General features: G+C 39.9%; 1 long non-coding RNA gene across 6 annotated transcripts in view; it reads right to left on the minus strand.

Annotated features, from left to right (window-relative positions):
* The window catches only part of LOC142018334 (uncharacterized), a 158,371-nt gene that overhangs the window by 118,635 nt on the left and 26,883 nt on the right, over window positions 1–12,853 (minus strand). For 2 of the 6 annotated variants that reach the window (XR_012646798.1, XR_012646795.1), the window contains one exon: window positions 2,342–2,379. The exons of the other annotated variants lie outside the window; for them this stretch is intronic. This is a non-coding gene — a long non-coding RNA (uncharacterized LOC142018334). The remainder of the gene's footprint in view (window positions 1–2,341; window positions 2,380–12,853) is intronic. 6 annotated transcript variants of the gene reach the window in all.

Here is a 12,853-nt window from a genome sequence, read left to right on the forward strand (position 1 = left end):
TGTCTACCTCCTATGGGACCAAATAAGTAATATTAAAGCTTCAATTTGTTTGGAAGCAGATATATTGCACCAGTTCTTTGGTACTCTTGCCTTTTATTACAGAAGTTTCTCCAACACACTCATTAACCAGCCCACAGACATCTCCGTCCTTGCCACACCTCCCAACATGCTAATCTGCATTCCTCATACCTCTCAATGACATGCTTTTTCTCATGTATTTATGTTCTTACAGCTCACACTCACTATGTTGTTTATACACAAAGAACCAAAATGATTCTATAGGGTTCAATGGAATTACAACAGGGATACATAAAGCCAGTAGTTTTGACTGCCAAGTAGCCCTGTCTCCACAGTAGCAGATATACCGCAGTTTAGCAGAACATAAATCACGTAGCCTGATCATTAAACAGTACAAACATTTTATACCATGCTCAAAACAGTGCTAGACCCACTGGCGGCAGTGGCTACAAACCTTTGCTCTCCCTGAATGAGTCAGGGAGATCTCACCCATTTCCTTTATGAGACTTTTTAATCTGTGGTCTCCATTCAGAACCACTCCAGAACTCATCAGGAGCAACTACAGCCTTTTCTCAGACTATCTGACCTCTCTTGGCTATTTCCTTCATACTTTACTTATATTTCCTTCCTCTCAAAAAGGTGGCGATCTTTCAAAACCCACGAGTCTTTCCTGACCAACCCTAACACCAAAAATCTCTTTCCAAGCAACACAGTATTTACTAGCACTGAGCCAAACCAAACCTCACATCAGAATATCTCAGAAATGTCAAGGATGTTTGGAATTTGAATTTGGACCAAAGTGGGCAGCTGACCTCTATGTGGTGGATCAAACAAAAATCTGATTTGAACATGCCCTAACTTTGATTGATTTGAGATCTAATTTTTTTTCAAACTCCTCCTCTTCCAGGAAAAGACTGGAGGTGGTATAGCCAGCAACATTCTGAAACTTGGAAACATTCTGATCCATACTACAAACTTATGCCAGTACTCTACACTGCTCATCCACATCCTTGAGCAATGCAGTTATACTGACCAAGCACTGCAGCTATACTGGTGCAGCTATGCTGTTGCAGTGCTGTAAGTGTAGACGAGGCCTTGGTCTAGGGCAAAAGACATTATTAATCCATCACTACTTCAAAACGCCAATCTGTCTGTTTACTACCATGTCTCACAACAAAAAAGATTTTCTAAACTCTTGACTGCTGCTTGGGAGAGGCTGAACAGATTTCTCCTTTCACCCTCTCTGTTTTACTCATAACGTTCATATATGTTTTTACTTGCTTGATTTTAACTTTTTTGTTGTTAAATTGAGATCTTTATTTACTTATAAGGTTTACTACCTCTCCTCTCAAACCATTTGTTTTTTATACTAGACTAATTTATAGCAGGTTGAATACATTACTTACTTACTTAAGACTGCAAAAGCAGACAAGCCTCAAAATCAGTGTAAAACATTTGTGAAAAAATTCCTAGTCTCCAAGACACAAAATGCTGAGAAGAGAGACACCAAAACAGATGAGGAGAAAGTGTACTCATCAGTGAGCTTGGTGGGAAAAATATACCACCGAATTTTCTTCCAGTCACCTTCCTATATGTGCACGTCACTAATTAAGATCTAATCCTGCAGAGTTCTTTCAATGGGAGGTCTGGGCACTTTGTACCATACAAAAGCAGAGTCTGTATCAATGATGGGCCACACAGCCTAGTGACTGGGCTGCATGAGTGGCCCTTCTTCATCTCATTGGGCCACAACATTGTTGTAGCCAAGACTAGACTAGTTTTGCTAACTGCATTTGCACACCTAGAATTTGTGGGGTGTGGCAAGTTGAACTGAAGCAGTGCTTTCATTGGATGCATATAGCACACAGCTCTCTCAATTTTGTGTGGAATCAGCACACACCTCACTTCATGTACCCTTGCTTTACGAGTCACTTTAGTCATACTGGTAGAAAATACTACTCTGATAGAAACAGTGGAATCTGGCAACCCTGAGTGTGGGCAACAGTAAACAAAATGTCTTTCAGGCCACACGTAGAACCTCAATGGGCTGCATGCAGTCCACAGGCCACAGGTTGCCCAACGCCGCTCTAAATATTGAAGACAAAGTGAGAAATGTCGAACTGTAAGGGAAAAAATCATAACAAACAACAAAACTTGCCAGGGCAGTTCGAAAAGTTGTCTTGCATTGAAACTGACTGACTAGTAGGAGTGTTTTGACAGCTCTGTGATGGAGTGCAACTCCAACACTGCACTGGGTCAGGAATGTATAAATGGTCTACCCTATAGACAGTGGCTGCAATCAGCTCCACCCTGCAATACTTACCAGAAATATTCCACCCAGAATAAATGATCAGGAAGGAACTGAAAATAAAAAGGAGAAAGCAGGGATCAATCACTGGTTGTGCTGGTGGTAGAAGGCTCTCATGCTGTCATGCTTGGAAAACACTGGGTCCAAAGGGCATAAGAATTAAAGCCTGTCTGGAAAATAGGGTAGGAACAATGGGAATTGTGTGACATAAAAGAAAGCCTGGAGATCTACTCACTAGATTTTTCTCTTTGGTTTGGTATTTAAAAACTGCAACTCTGATGAATGGGAGACACTGTCCAGGCCTTTCTGACGTAAAGGAAAGGGCTAAGGAATCTACTAGAGAAGTGAGGAATTTGTGTCTCTCTGGAACTATACGCAGCATATGCTGGCTTTAGAACTTCTGTTGCTCTTTTACAGTACTATTTTGATTAGTGAGGGGTTTTTCAGCATGAGATATGTTTTCTTTTTGCCTCCTACTGTGGCCAGAGGGATCTCTATTTCATGACTGGCACTTGCCTAAGCCTTCCTGTTCAGCTATTTTCACTATAAAGTTTATTTCACTCAGCACAGGTCAGAGCTGTTTTATTATGTCAAGCTCTGCAAATCTGTGCCTGTGCTGTACTGCAACACATGACCCACGCATTCTGAAAGTGACCTATTTTCATATAAAAGGAGTCTTGTTTCTGATATTTTTGCTATCAAGACCCAGAAAGCAATGCCTACCATTGTGAAAGTATCCCTAGAAATATGCCAGATGCTAAAATGTTCCTTGTCTTTCCTTTATCTTTCAGAAGAAAAAGGCTAGGTTATTCAATCAGTTCCCTATGAGTCATTCCACACCCTTGAATAATTTCTGACAGATGTGAAACCATTTTGCTGAGCTACTATTCTGGAGAGCTCTTCTGCATGACCGGTTTATCACTGGTTGCTGGAAGGCTCTTGACTGACAGTGTTTCATCATCAAGGCATGTGAAATATTGAATATGGTGCTTAGACCAACCAGACCCACCCATTATATATCTATGGGCCTTGGGAAGGAGGCAATACAAGGCTCATGTATGATGGAAATATGCTTGTATTGAGTATGGGAGTGAGGCAAGCAGTAGCACTCTAGACTGTTCTGTGGACCTTAGTACTGTCATGAAGAAAGAGGAACTGCTAATTCTGTTGGAGCTATGACCAGTGAATTCACTCACAGTGAAGCAGTGAGATCCAGGTGCCACAAAGGAGAAATGCAGTGCCCCATTTTTGCTATACTCCTGCTTTTTTTCCCCACAGATTTAAAATAAAAAAGTGCTTTTACCATGCAGTGATCAACATATGTTAGTTAACCCACTATGAAAACATAGACTAACAGATATTTTGCACCATACGCTTTTGTGGGCAAAGACCTGCTTCTGTTAGTCTATAAGGTGCCACAGGACTTCTTGTTGTTCTTGAAGATACCGACTAACACGGCTACCTCTGGGATATAAAAACATAGTGCAGACAAGGCACATGGATTTCAACTCAAGATAGACCAAGCAAGGCCACTATTATTCCATCTGCCCATGGCTGACACTAGTATTACTGTGAGGTAAACTAGGTAAAGCGAGTTGTCTCCACTGTACTTGCACAGCAGATTAGATAATATGCACTAAGTACCTTGGGATAAGAAAACAGATTTTCTTAGGTCATGTCTACATTAAAGTGGAAGGTTAAATTAAGACATCTCAATCCGGCTATGTTAATTACATAGCTAGAGTCGAGGTACCTGAATATGAGCTTCTGTGCAGTCTCCACTGAGGGAGGTTAACTGGCACAAATGCTCCCATTGGCTTCCCTTACTCCTTGCAAGGAGCATGTGTACCCATACCAGTGGGAGTGCACTCTGAGTTCGTGTTAGTTTGTTCCTACCAGACACACTAAATTGAATTCCGGAAGATTGGCCATCACAGCATCGACCTTCCACATAGTGAAGATGTACCCTTAGCAATGAAAGCAAAGGCTACATATCCAACAGTTGACAATCAAGGATTGTGGAATCAGGTCCAAGTTTTGTTTGCTTCTGTAGCAAAGCTCTTTCTGGGTAGGACAAGCATAAGTGTTCTCTATTTCTTCAGAATTTGTGACTTTAACCTCTGTAACTTTGTTAGAGTGGTGATTCTAATACCTGACTACTCCTACAGGAGTGCTTGCACAACTGGTAGCTAGCTCATGCTGCTATCTCCAAGAATTGAGAGCAAACCAGGAAGTTTCCAGATTTAATACTATAGTTATTCTGAACCCCCAAAATGTGAAGTATTATTTCCCCTGGAAATATATGTAAGACCTTCTTAAAAAGGGACACCTGTGTTCACACTGGAGTAATTTAAAATGCAAAAAATCAGAACTAGCTAGGCAATACTCTATGACAAAAAGATGACAAAATTAACATTTTAATTAATATACTCTATTAAGACCTCTGAATCCAGCAGATCTAATAAGTGTATAAGAAGACAGATCAGTTTCTGCTGATGTCCCATGTATTTTCCTACAGACTAGAAATATTAAATATGCACATATTTATACGTTCATGTGAAAGTAAACATTTTTGGTGTTACGTATCTGTGCATGTGAGATACTCCCCCCTTTAGGAGATACATCATAAATGCAACATAAGAAAAAGTCCATTCATTACATCTAATTAAAGAGAAAATCGCTAAAATAGTATATAATACATCCCAAAATTAAACAAAATACAAAGGAATGGTTATCAGTCAGCAAGGTATCATCCTGATTGTCTGTAGATGCAACATAAAGAAAAAAAGATCAGCTTGATCATTCGAAGTTAAAGATTCATCATATTTTATTCTAAGGTCTTAAAAAAAAAGATAAATTAACCAAAATTAAATTTACTCTGAAAATAACCAAGTTTGGGGGGAGGGATAGCTCAGTGGTTTGTGCATCATCTGGCTAAACACAGGGTTGTAAGCTCAGTCCTTGAGGCAGCCACTTAGGGGTCTAGGACAAATAGATTTTAAAAAAATATATCGGGGATGGTGCTTGGTCCTTCCAAGAGAGCAGGGGCCTGGACTGGATGACCTCTGAAGGTGCCTTCAAGTTCTATGAGATAGGTATATCTCCATATAAAACAGATTTTGAACACCACTTCCTCAAGTTTTCAAATGGTAGAGCTGGTTCACCCACCACATTATACCAGATGTGGCTACTGCTGTGTAGTAGCATTAAATTAATGCATCTCCCACAAAGGCACATGAGTTCCATTCACTGTCTACAGTTAATGAAACAGTCTCAGATATTTTTAGAAGTATGTTTTTAAAGTGAATATTCATGTAGCTATTTAAGATATAGCTATTCAACAGATCTGTCCTTTAATAAGAAAGCACAATACTTATTATGATATATACACTGCAGAAGATACAGGATAATTATATCAAAACATGTTAAAATTAAACAGCTTGGCATCGACATTAAAATGGATTCAAGATAACAACTGAATTAGTATACAGATTTTCATACTATTTTCTAAGTTGTGCATAATGGAGCCCAGCTGTAACAGCCTGATAACTTGAGATTCTGTGAGCAATTGGTACCTACTGAATTCAGCAGAAGTGGTGAGGGCCTTCAGTGCCTGACAGAAGGCTTTCAGCACCTTGGAGAACCAAACCCCAGAAGGGTGTGGCTCTCAGGGTGTACTCTGAAGCCCACCAGGGCTGAGCCAAGAATCTTCTACAGAGAAATATTCTGCAAACCATTCAAACCAAGGGAAATAACCCATGCTTCCCACAGGTACAGGTTGAACCTCTCTAATCCAGAACCCTCTTGTCCTGCAAAATCCATAATCCAGCATGTTTTTAGTTAGCCGTATGACCACTTATCATGGGTGTGGCCAAGTTTCCCATGGTCCCATAATGTTTGTTTACAGCCAGCAGTCCTAACTCTGTGTTCTGTGCTGTTATTTAGCTGTAATTTACCCCTAAATGTCTTTTAAGACCCCAGCAAGTAGTTGAAGTGTTAGGTGCCAGACAAGAGAGGTTTAACCTGCATCATTACACCAATAAATGACTGCTGTGAATGTGGGATGTGAGATCATGTACCTTGCTCTTCATTCCTAAGTCAGAACTACTATTTTTGCGTGTAACAATCATATTATTTATCCACTGTACTTAGTGTTACCAACTTGGCTGAATGAATTCCTGGCTGTTTCATCACATTATATTATCTTTAATTAAATATTAATCCTTAATTCCTGGAGAATCTAGGACAATCCTGGAGGGTTGGTAACCCTACTTGTTTCTTCCTCTCTCTCCACTTGGCTCTCCGGCATTTTGGTGCGTACTTTAGAAATGCATGTTACTAATTATCAGACCTGGCTAAAACATGTAGAAAGTGCAGAGTTTATTTGTGTCAAATGTTTAAAATTTTCTCAAGGTGTGTTATCTTTAGTGATTTTTCCACAGCAACTCACACCCTAGCTCTATTTGACTCAATAAGGGGTACCTATAGGCACTTACTAAGGTCAAATATAAAAACTAAAAATAATTTTCCTCACACTACAGCTGCTGCCTAATACAAATTCTGACCAGGAATCCCATTATAATTCTGAGATCAAATGAAAGCTAATTAAATCCTATAAATACAGGAAAGAAGCTTTCATGACATAGTGGTCTGCAACAGAGCAGATTCACTAATACTTTCTTGTGTATTCTCAGTATAGTAACAAAGAGGAAGCCGCGCTAGTCTATACACTATCAAAACAAAAAGCAGTCAAGTAGCACTTTAAAGACTAGCAAAATGGTTTATTAGGTGAGCTTTCGTGGGACATACCCACTTCTTCAGACCATGGTCTGAAGAAGTGGGTCTGTCCCACGAAAGCTCACCTAATAAACCATTTTGCTAGTCTTTAAAGTGCTACTTGACTGCTTTTTGTTTTGATTCTCAGTATAGTTTCAAACTGCATTAAAGATACTTGAAAATAAAATGGTTTAAGTTTAGGACAAGGTAGCATGCTGTATTTCTGATGGACCCCTACTGCACTGTCCTCCTCAGTGTTTTTACTTGGAAATTTCATGTTTCCGAAAAGGGCCTGATCCCCACACCACTGCAGTCGATGGGAGAGATATAATGCTAATAGTTTGGTCCTTATGGAAAAAATGCTAGCTTTCTTACAATAACAGAAACAAATCCCCCCACCCAGTGCAGCTGCATCCTACATTCTGTATAAAATAGTTATTTTCATTAGAGCTGGAGTAACACTAATAAATTCTTGCAATTTAAAACACGATTGTGCAGGCACTATACATTCAGTTATTCATCTGCCTGCAAAGATTTGCATTCAAACGTACCAGAGGAAAGAAATTACTATTTAAAGAAAATTTAATTTAAGATATTGTTTGAATTGGAAAAGATGTGCAATGGGATCATCATAATGAAGCTTGGATAAAGCCCATTATGCCAGATTCTCCATTCCAATCAAGCTCTGGTCCAGTACATTGGAAGGAAGGACCTGCCAAGAACCCAGCTGCAGCTCCTTGGTCCTGAACCATCCAGCCTTGACACAAGTTAGAGCTGCAAGGGTGAAGCTCTTACGACACTGGTGTTACACAAATGGGAGGAAGGGGTGTAGACAAATTCTGCTCTATCAAACACCATCCCTTTCGCCATCCTGTCCCTGGAGTACCCCACTATACCCTTTCATCCCTATACGCCTATGCTGGGCATGAGGGAGAGGCTGGTGCAGTCAACAGCAGAGCCACCTTGGCCAAATTTCTGCTGCCAGAAACCTTCCTAATCCAGAAAAATTCATCACCAGGTATCTCAGAACACTTCAAATCTATTTTGTGAGTAATAACAAGGTTATGACACTGCAGATTGGTACCAAAATCTCAATACTGTTGTGTGTTGCTATAACTAAACAGCATGGCTAGATTAACCCCATCATGTACTGGACATACAGACCCTCTGCCTGTACAGAAAGAGGGGATGCAGCCTTTAAGACACTACCCTTACTTCCTATGAGATACCACAAATGCCTCTTTGAAAGTATGCAGAGTCAGGGCTTGGTAGGGTGGGGCTGTGGTGAGAGAAGTCAAAGCATGCAATTACAAACACATGGCACTATTCCCTGCAGTCCTGACAGATTTCTGTGTGGAAATAACACTAGGGATTCATGCTGCTTGGAGCAGTGCAAACTCCCATTCTGTGACTGATATAGAACAGTCAAATCAGCAATAGCAGTATTGTAACTAAAAGAACAGTGGGTGCAACAGGGGAAGAGGTATCCATTAGAGTCATACAGGAAACAGTTACTCCATGCAGAATAGCTATTATCTCAGAGACCTAACAGAAAGCTTCCTATAAATCCCCTGGGGGTACTATGAGTTTGGAAAGCATCATTCCCTTCAAACTTCATAGCCAAAAGTGTTTTTCCCTCCAGAGGATCCTTTGCAGAAAGCTCCATGAGGTTTCTAATTATCTGTCCCCCTTCAGTTGGTTTGTCTATGAAAGGGAGCAATCTGATCCAGCACTGAGATCAGTGCTTCTTTAGTGGCAGGATTACCTTCATCAAAGATCTGCACTCTGCATTTATTTTTAATGTCGCATGTGCTGCCAATTCCTATACAGGAAAACTTGAGTGGCCAAATATTCTGAAGATTTAATTTTATACCGTGTCTCACTTCTAACTGTATTACCCCTATTTTAGTCAGTTTGCTAAACTACACTGAGCTCTCCAAATCAAAAACATAATAGATTGGAAACATTAAGTATTGCTCGAAAGCTATATGAATAGCAGAAAAGCTGCCAATTTATTAGATGTACAAGGTCAATGAGTTCACATGTCTTCAGAGGGCAAAATGAATGTGATATCATCTTAATGCTAGTTTATTCACAAAGCTAGAACTTAATATTGCAAAATTATTAGTCTCTTCTTAAGTAAGCACTGAAACGCAATGGTGGAGGTTAGTGGACCAAACTTCAGTACTGTTTGTTTTCACGGGAACACAGGATTGTTGTTATCAATCAGAACAGCAGTCCAGCTAAGCCCGTATGCTGTCTCTGATTGTGGGAAACATCCAAAGAAGGTGCAAAATATTCTGTGGAACACAATTACGCAATACCTTGCACACAGGAAATGCTTCTTCCTGATCCCCTGTTAGCTTCTGTCCTGAAGCATTTGACCCCTTCCAAAATCCTTAGCTATTTATTATAAATATTTAACAATGTAACTAAATATTCTTATCCAAAAAAAGGTACTGAAAAAAAAGGGTCCCAACTATATAAAGTTCGGGAAACACTATCTAACCCAAATCAGACCACATTTAAATAAAGTTCTGTTGCAAGAGATTTCTCTTTGTCTTGACTCACATTACCGTAAACCAGAATACCTGTGCTCTAAAACCAACTACCAGATTTTCTTTCTTCTAAATGTTCAGAGTTGAAGTATACTTCTTCCCATGGGCCCAGTTCCACACACTTCACTCACTTATTCATGAACCTGGTCCAGCTGACTTCCTCAAACTAACCCTTTACAAGATCAAGCTGAATACCTGTGAATACTAATAGATACCAACTCAAAGAACCACTACATAACACCATGATAGATACGCCATATAAATCTAAAGATCAATTTTCCTGAGATCGCTTACATATTTATATGCAGAGAATTAAGGTAGTAAAAATAACATGATAATACTACTTAAATAATAAATTAACACGCTAATTCTTTAAATCTTTACTCAGACAGAAGTGCTCATCTCTTGAATTAAAATCCTGAATAAAAACTGAATAAGGAATCTGGGATTTGGCAAAATAAAAATAATCATGATAGTATTCTGACAATAATAACTAATTAGAAAGTTTCCAAACAGAAGGAACTGAAATGTCCCCCTTTTGAATTTCTGTGGATATTAGGTATTCCACAGATTACACAGTATTTTGTTACAGATATAAGGTATTTCATAGAGTATAATGCTTTCTTGAGTTAGCGGCAACTACAGGATATTGGATAAACAGATATGGCTGCAGAACTCTTGAAATATCAGTTTCTGCAGTACTCTGCAACTGCACGATACATAAGCCAACTGTAGTTTATCTTGATTCTGCATGTATTACCGCTAATTTGCACTTATTTTTATTTTGCACCTACAGACATCAAAATGCTTTACAAGGTTAAGTAAGCATCCCTATTTCACAGGTGGGATAAGTGAAGTTAACTTGTTCAATTCAAAACATCACATTATTGTCAGTGCAAAAATTAGAACTCATCTTCCGTTTCCTAGTCCCAACCTTCACCCACCAGGCCACTTTGCCAAAAAATATTTTCATAGATTTTTCATAGATTATTTGTACAATAGTGTTATAATGCTTCATGTTATAATTATAATTCTACCATCACTAGCGATTCAGTAGCAGTTCACTTGCATAATTTCTGTCTAGAAAAAGTCTGAACAAAAAAAAAAAAAAGGAAGTGAAGATGTCTTATGTCTGTCTTTTATTTTGAACATAATGGCTACGTCTACACGTGCAGCCAAAATCGAAATAGCTTATTTCGATGTTGCAACATCGAAATAGTCTATTTCGATGAATAACGTCTACACGTCCTCCAGGGCCAGCAACGTCGATGTTCAACTTCGACGTTGCTCAGCCCAACATCGAAATAGGCGCAGCGAGGGAATGTCTACACGTCAAAGTAGCACACATCGAAATAGGGATGCCAGGCACAGCTGCAGACAGGGTCACAGGGCGGACTCAACAGCAAGCCGCTCCCTTAAAGGGCCCCTCCCAGACACAGTTGCACTAAACAACACAAGATACACAGAGCTGACAACTGGTTGCAGACCCTGTGCCTGCAGCATAGATCCCCAGCTGCCGCAGAAGCAGCCAGAAGCCCTGGGCTAAGGGCTGCTGCCCACGGTGACCATAGAGCCCTGCAGGGGCTGGAGAGAGAGCATCTCTCAACCCCCCAGCTGATGGCCGCCATGGAGGACCCAGCAATTTCGACGTTGCGGGACGTGGATCGTCTACACGGTCCCTACTTCGACGTTGAACGTCGAAGTAGGGCGCTATTCCTATCTCCTCATGAGGTTAGCGACTTCGACGTCTCGCCGCCTAACGTCGAAGTTAACTTCGAAGTAGCGTGCACGTGTAGACGCAGCTAATGTGAAACAAACAATAAATAAATCAGGCTGGTACTGATTTCTGTCAAGTTGTGCCACCATGAAAACTCCAAATGGCTGGGGTGAATCTTTGAAAGAGATCATATTTCACTGTGTGCCTATTAGGTTTTTTTTGTCTACCCAAGACTCATTTTACATAATGAGTCAGTGACTTCAGAAAATTTCCTTTTCTGAAGAACAAGCACCAGCAGAAAATGTGCTCCAACTACATTCCCATAGGGTCTGCAAATGTCATACTTCAGAAAGGTGAATGTGTATCACTGTGACTATGTCTACACTAGAGGGTTTTGTTAACGAAATGATTCCTGCGGAACGTCCAGATTACCAAGGTGTTGTGTCCACAGTAAATCGGCAGAGTGTAGCAAGTTTGTCGACAGACGTATCCAGCTCCCCACAAGGAAGAATGCCTCTGTCAGCTCGACAGAAAGCCAGTTTGGACGTTCGGCTGGGGGTGCAGGCACATATACATGGTAGCCACATACATCCTTACTGAACAGCTTCTGCTGCTTTATCTTAGGGCTCATCCACCCAGATTTTGCAGTGATCTAACTAGGTCACTTTCAAAACCAATGTAGTTAAATCAGTGTAATCTCTTATTGTATATGCAGATACATGGGAAGAAGGGTGCTTATATTGGTATAGATTATCTCAAAAATTTTACAGAAATAAGCTACACTGATATAAGCACCCACTTTATGCTGCTATATCCACACTAGTACTATGTAATACTGTAGTACTATGTAATAGTAAGACCTACCTACACTAGTACAAAAACTTTGCATAGACCAGTCCTTAGATTTGTCTGAATGACACATTTTCTCTTTCACTACTTGCTAACAGTCTTTCTTGCATAAGAATTGTAAATGCCTACTACCTTCTCGTCGGTCAGGAGTGGGGTGTCAACATAGGAAACGCAACAGTGGATAAGACCAATATTCCATCTAGTCCAGTACCTAGCCTCCGACATTATTCAGCTCTAGATGTTTGACTGAAAACCATTAGAAACCCCTTTAATGCATCTGTGTAAGAGAAACTCCTTCTGAGTGTAACTGATAATCAGTTGATATGCTGAAGTAAGTAGACTGATGCTTTATACTTTCGTTATTGCTGATATAAATACTGCAAAGATCTTATTCATAAGGGGCCAAATTCTGACATCTTTATCCAGAGAAAATTCCCAATGGGTTCAAAGGAAGTAAGGCCTTCAGGATTTGGTCCTCTGCATCTATTTATTTTTATTTTTAATAATCTCAGTCTCTGCTTTGAAAGAAAATGTGGTATTCTGGCTAACATTCTAGATCAATTAAGCATTTATTCACAAGTAGTCCCACTAAAGTCAATGGGGACAGCATGAATGAGAACAGGACTG

This window comes from Carettochelys insculpta, chromosome 10, assembly GCF_033958435.1.
Source record: "Carettochelys insculpta isolate YL-2023 chromosome 10, ASM3395843v1, whole genome shotgun sequence".
Classification (NCBI taxonomy): domain Eukaryota; kingdom Metazoa; phylum Chordata; order Testudines; family Carettochelyidae; genus Carettochelys; species Carettochelys insculpta.